At 41.1% G+C, this 6,800-nt stretch overlaps 1 pseudogene; it reads left to right on the top strand.

Moving 5' to 3' along the window:
• The first annotated feature begins 609 nt into the window (after positions 1–609).
• Positions 610–1,249, top strand: LOC123814683 (annotated as a pseudogene).
• Positions 1,250–6,800: the final 5,551 nt, after the last annotated feature.

Genomic DNA, 6,800 nt, shown 5'->3' with positions numbered 1-6,800 from the left:
ACCTGTGCTTCTTGTCAGAGCTTCTTTTCTTCCTTCCCTTTAAAAAAATATTTCATTGAAATAGATGGTGGTAGATATGAAATAGCCATTCTAGGGGAAGCGAGCCACCTTGAAAAATGTCTGACTATCTTTAGACCACCACACCCGGAGAAAGCCCAAGATAACCATCTGGAGAGGTACTTGAAAAGAGAGATGCCTGGCCAGCCTCCAGCTACTCCAGCCACCCCAAGTGAAGTGCTAGACATGCAAGAGAAGAAGCCGTCTTGGACACCTGGTCCAGTCTGCCTTTCATCCAACTCCAGCCCCACCCGAGGTCTAACTGCAACTACACAAGAAACTCTGAGCAAGAACTGCCCAGCTGAGCCCAGTCAGCCCACAGAATTGAAATGATAAAATGGTCGTTTTAAGCCACTAAGTTTTGGAGTGGTTTGTCCTGCAGCAAAAAGAATCAGAATAATGAAAAAGGGAGTAGCGCCAGCATCTCTGGAGACAGCAGCCTTGGATTCAAGCTTTCTTCTTTCGTCTCCCTTCCCACAGAAGTATCCTTCCCTTCACCCCACACCTTGGATGTGAACTTCTTGGCTAAGGAATGGAAAGACTAGTTCGAAAATGGAAAACCAAGAAGCAGCAGATTCTTCTTGAAAAAACAAACAGTTCATTATTTCAGAGGAGTTAATTGCGGAAGGAAAATGGGTCAAGTTTGAAAAAACAACTTACATGGATCCCACTAGTAAAACAAGAACTTGGGAAACTGTGAAACGTACAACCAGGAAAGGACCGTTGGCTGATGGTGTGACGATTATCCCAGTGCTGCAAAGAACTCTTCATTATGATTGTATCTTTCTGATGAAACAGTCCCATCCACCCGTGGGAGGCTGCTGCCTAAAATTCCCCACAGGTCTCATAGGTGGTAACGAAAGTCCAGAAACAGATGCTCTGTGAGAGCTGGAGGAAGAAACTGGCTATAAAGGTGATGTTGCTGAATGTTCTCCAACTGTCTGTATGGATCCAGACTTGTCGAACTGTACCACACATGTCATGACAGTAACTATTAATGGAGATGCGGCTGAAAATGTTAGTCTTGAGCCAAAGCTAGAAGTTGGAGAATTTGTGGAAGTAATTTCCTTACCCAATAAAGAGACTCGAAGCTCTGGTAGCTGAAGAACACCTGACAGTGGATACAAGGGTTGACTCCTGTGCTGCAGCACCGAAACGTGCAAACAAAAGCCATCTGAAGGGCCCTTCCTGAGAGCTGGAGGCCAGAGGAGAGTAGCCATGTTTCTTTATATAAATGAGGTCGCCAGGCCTCCTTCACCAAGGCTTTGAATTTAGCTAAGTTTAATGGAGATTTGAAATGACCTTTTTCATAAAATATAAACAACAAAGACTGCAAAAGAAGAAGAAGCATGAAAAGGGAATTTATCAAAGAACACTAGGACTTCTTGTCAAGGCTGGTGGTTACTGATTTGTAGCAGAGCCATCGGTCTAGCTGTGTGACTTTCTCCAGTTCAGTTTCTCAGGTTCGGGATCAGAGGGAATGAACAGCAGGGCTTACGCAAGATCATTATTTTGCCACATGACATGAAGAGACATCAAACACCCAAGGAGAGATAAATGGGCATTTAACAAGACTGTGTTTGATCTTAAAAAGAGAAAAGGAATCCAGAAAATGAAGGTATGGTTCCCAAAGATTTATTGCCTAGGCCAGTGTTGCCCAAAGAATTAAACTGTTTAAAAAATATATTTTTAAAGCTAATGGTTGACCATTAGCAGTTTTCTCTTCCGAACTCTCAGTCACCTTGTTTCACGCAGTTTTGTACCTTTGATTGTAATTACATAGGCAGACACTTGAGCCAATACCTGCTATGAGATGGTGGCATCCACCAGGGCGAGAGCCATCTTATTCTTTTGAACAGCCCTACAGCCCCCTGTCCTATGCTTCAAATAGGCCTTCGAGAAACATTTGTAGTGCTGCTAGGCATTTACTTTTTAAGAAGTATCAGTGTAAGAATGTCCAAACCTCTAGAGAATTTTTATAATAACTTATTTGAGTCAAACAGAGGATTCTTGGAAGCAAGATCACATAGTGAGAAAAAATGCTTTGGAGAGCAGTATGCAGTTTCTTTTATGCATTTGAGTTTAAGGAGAGAATTACATGGAAGATCATATGAAGGTGGGAGAAAGCAGGGCAGGGATCAGATTACAGGAAAATTAAGATTCTGTACTCTCTTGAGGGTGGTCACCTTTAGAAAGAGGAGTCCAAAAGGGGACATTTCAAAGGTGTGGTAACCTAGATGCACAGAGACAATGGACAGGGCTTGCTAGAGGCAAAGATAAGCCTTAAAGAAGTTACCTGCCTGGGGGCGTCACTACCCACCATGACCTGTCCAGTTAGGAATTTATTATCAGATCACTTTAGAGATTACTTTCCACAGAATCTCCACAAAAGAAACCTCAGCATCCTCTTATTGTTAACATTTCTCTTTTTTTAAGATTTTATTTATTTATTTTTGGAGAAAAAGGAAGGGACGGAGAAAGAGAAGGTAAGAAACATTGATCAATTGCTTCTTGCAGGTCCCCCAACCAGGGAACTAGCCCCTGGTCTGAAACCCAGGCATGTGCCCTGACCAGGAATCAAACTGGCAACCTTTCCATTTGTGGGACGCCACCTGTCTAACTGAGCCACACCAGTCAGAGTTTGTTAATGTTTCTTGGTCGTGAAACTGAGAGCTGGAAGCTTTCAAAACCACCTGAAGTATGCTTCCCATCATGGTCTTTGGTCACTTTGATGACTCCTGATGGTCAGGTCAATCTCTTCCTTCTTGAGGTAGCTCTTGACTTTGTTGAAGGCTTCCAATAGCAAATACTTCAAGCTCAGATGTTAACTATACCATTTAATAATAATAAAAAATGCTTACTTTTCAGTGAAGTAGGAAAAAGCAGCATGACTTTTTTTAAAAATATAAGAGTCTGGCAGGATCTCTGGCTGACAAGAAGATGGCATTTGAGAGATTAGAGAAAAGACTTTGGAACTGAGTGTCCCTAGGCTTACCAAGTGGATGGTTTCTACTAACATATAGTCAAGAATAAGGAGATTTATTTCAGAAAGTAGGGACATGCTCTCCCTCTTAGGTGCGTGTCTACGCCCTTCCCTTCCCAACCTTGGTACCCCCAGACACATTACCTTTGCCTTTCTCCTAAACTCCAAGGACCCTTCTACCTCTCTAAGTTGTTTCCTGAGCCTATGCAGCCCTCCTGGATCACTTCTACAATTCTACCTCGGTAACATTCTAAATAAACTTTCTCTTATAATTTGAAAAAAAAAAAGACAGTCAACAGAACCCAAGTTTATTCTCTTGACTTGTACCACCCACTATTTTGAGGCTGTTCTACCTGGAGAACAAAGTGTGACTTATTGCCTCGTGTTTCTATAGAATCAGGTCAACGTTTCTTGATAAGTTACAACTCTACAACAACCACTCCCAAACCAATAAAACAGGCCTGAACCCATTCTTGATTGGTAAGTAGCTGTAATTTCACAAAACAAAAATAAGAAAAGTAAAAGTGGGTAGAGACCAAGATTTCATCCCATGATTGTGTTGACTGGGTGTGGAATGGAGAATATTCAGAGTTTACACAACTGAGTTTTTAATCCCACTAAATATATACAAACTTTCAAAATATTGAGAGCAGACAATCAGATCTAAATATTTGATTACATCCACCAAAGCCTAAAAAATTAGGGATAGAAAACACTGGCTTTATTTTCTACACAGCTTGAAAAAGGATTTTTAAAAGATTTTATTTATTTATTTTTAGAGAGGGCAGGGAGAGAGATAGAGAGAGAGAGAGAAACATCAATGTGCGGTTGCTGGGGGTCGTGGCCTGCAACCCAGGCATGTACCCTGGCTGGGAATCGAACCTGCGACACTTTGGTTTGCAGCCCGCGCTCAATCCACTGAGCTACGCCAGCCAGGGCGAAAAAGGATTTTTAGATGAGTTAATATTTTTGAAATTAAAGCAGCTGTAATTATCTAAACTCATTGTATCAAACAAATGGGTAGGATATTTTGTGAGTCTATCATTCAACTTGGAAAACTTTTCTTTTTGTCATTTAAAGAACACTTTAAAGAGGGACTAATAGGTCTCTCTGTCTCTTCCACATGAATTTTGTTAGTAGCTTTTAATCCTTTTGTTATTAAAAGAGTGGCATCTTGAAATTAAATGGTAGATATTTGTGGTAATAAGTACAGTACAGATAAATATCTTTGAAAGGTAAAATCCTTATTAAGTAAAATGAATTTTTTAAAATTATGAACTATTTAAATAAACTTTCATCTAATTGTCTTAAAATATATTTTATTGATTATGCTATTACAGTTGTTCCATTTTCCCCCCTTCACTCCCCTCCACCCTGCACACCCCCTCCCACCCACATTCCTCTCCTTTAGTTCATGTCCATGTGTCATACTTATAAGTTCTTGGCTTCTACATTTCCTATACTATTCTTACCCTCCCCCTGTCTATTTCTACCTACCATCTATGCTACTTATTCTCTGTACCTTTTCCCCCTCTCTCCTCCTCCCACTTCCCTGTTGATAACCCTCCATGTGATCTCCATTTCTGTGGTTCTGTTCCTGTTCTAGATGTTTGCTTAGTTCGTTTTGTTTTTAGGTGTGGTTGTTAATTATTGTGAGTTTGCTGTCATTTTACTGTACATGTTTTTCATCTTCTTTTTCCTAGATAAGTCCCTTTAACATTTCATGAAATAAGGGCTTGTTGATGATGAACTCCTTTAACTTGACTTTGTCTGAGAGGCACTTTATCTGCCCTTCCATTCTAAATGAAAGCTTTGCTGGATATAGCAATCTTGGACGTAGGTCCTTGCCTTTCATGACTTGGAATACTTCTTTCCAGACCCTTCTTGCCTGCAAGGTCTCTTTTGAGAAATCAGCTGACAGTCTGATGGGAACTCCTTTATAGGTGACTCTCTCATTTTCTCTTGCTGCCTTTAAGATTCTCTCCTTATCTTTAATCTTGGGTAACGTACTTATGATGTGCCTAGGTGTGTTCCTCCAACTTCTTTGGGACTCTCTGAGCTTCCTGGACTTCCTGGAAGTCTATTTCCTTAGCCAGAATAGGGAATTTCTCCTTTATTATTTGTTCAAGTAAGTTTTCCACTTGTTGCTTTTCCTCTTCTTCTTCTGGTACCCCTATAATTCAGATGTGGAATGTTTAAAGATGTTCTGGAGGTTCCTAAGCCTCTCCTTATTCTTTTGAATTCTTATTTCTTCATTCTTTTCTGATTGGATGTTTCTTTCTTCCTTCTGGTCCACTCCATTGATTTGAGTCCCAGTTTCCTTCCCATCATTATTGGTTCCCTGTACATTTCCCTTTATTTCATTTAGTGTAACTTTCATTTTTTCATCTAATTTGAGACCAAATTCAACCAATTCTGTGAGCATCCTGATCACCAGTGTTTTCAACTGTGCATCTGATAGGTTGGCTATCTCTTCATTGCTTAGTCGTATTTTTTCTGGAGCTTTGATCTGTTCTTTTGTTTGGGTCATTTTTTTTTGTCTTGTCGCACCTGTTACATATGAGGGGCGGAGCCTTAGGTGTTCACCAGAGCAGGGCAACCCAGTTGCTGGGTTGTGACTCTGTATGTGGGGGCAGGGTCAGAGAGGGAACAACGGCTCTTACTCTGCTCTCTGCCGGATTTCAGTTACTTCCCCCGCTTCCCACAAGCAAATTGTGCCCTTCTGGTGCTGATTCCCATGTGGGTGGGTTTGTGTACATTCTAGGACCCTGTGGGTCTCTCCAATGAATTCTCCTGTGAGGCTGGGAGTCTCTCCCTGTACCTCAACCCCCACAGGTGTTTTTAATTGGTGTTTTGAGGCTTTATTTCCCCACAATGGGACCCTGGGTTGCGTGGTCTGTCTTGCTCCCCAGTTTCGCCTGGTTTATCTGTATGTGAATGTGGGACTAGAAGAACTGCACCCCTTTACTATCCGCCACCTCGCTGGGTCTGCCAGCTGCCGCTTTGCCTGCCTGGGGTCCGCCTGCTGCTGCCTTGTGCTCTGGGTCTAGTCTGCCAGAGGCCCTGCTGTGAGCCTTCTCGGTCCCAGCTCCCCAACTCCGCCCCTCTTACCGGTCTGGATGAATGTGTCTACTTTAACTCCTTGGTTGTTGGACTTCCATACAGTTCAATTTTCTGTCAGTTCTGGCTACTTTTTTGTTTTTAAATTATTGTTGTCCTTTTGGTTGTGCGAGGAGGCACAGTATGTCTACTTATGCCTCCATCTTGGCTGAAAGTCCACCTAATTGCCTTTTTATTTGTTTGATCAATAACGTTTTAAAGATATATATCACATTGCAATTGTTTAAATTCTAAGCTATAAATTCTAAGTTATTTATATTTAATATAAATAGCTATCCTTTTAGCAATTGAGACTGGAAACGAGAGGGCATATTTCACAAATAATCAAATTGTGTGGGATCTGCAAGCTCAAAAGAAACATTTGTGTAGGTGAAAATGATCTGGTATAGCTTATTGTAGCCTGACTTCTACTTGCCTTGAGAAATTTGTAGGCTTTATCTCTGTATTTGTGACTGCCACAGCCAGCTTTTACAGAAAAACAATTTTTGTGGAGACAAATCACCCAACCCACTTTTTCACAATATTGTTGGTGGGTTATAAGCATGATTTTCTCTGCTTACTAGCTGTAGAAATAACATGTGGTTACATAATTTATCTAAAGTCACCACAAATGTGATGCGAGACAAGATAAATGAAATTG

This window comes from Phyllostomus hastatus, unplaced genomic scaffold, assembly GCF_019186645.2.
Source record: "Phyllostomus hastatus isolate PE091 unplaced genomic scaffold, TTU_PhHast_1.1 phas_contig_17, whole genome shotgun sequence".
NCBI classification, from domain to species: Eukaryota; Metazoa; Chordata; class Mammalia; order Chiroptera; family Phyllostomidae; genus Phyllostomus; species Phyllostomus hastatus.
The sequence above is the reverse complement of the archived record's forward strand: the minus strand, read 5'-3'. Positions and strand labels throughout refer to the sequence as shown.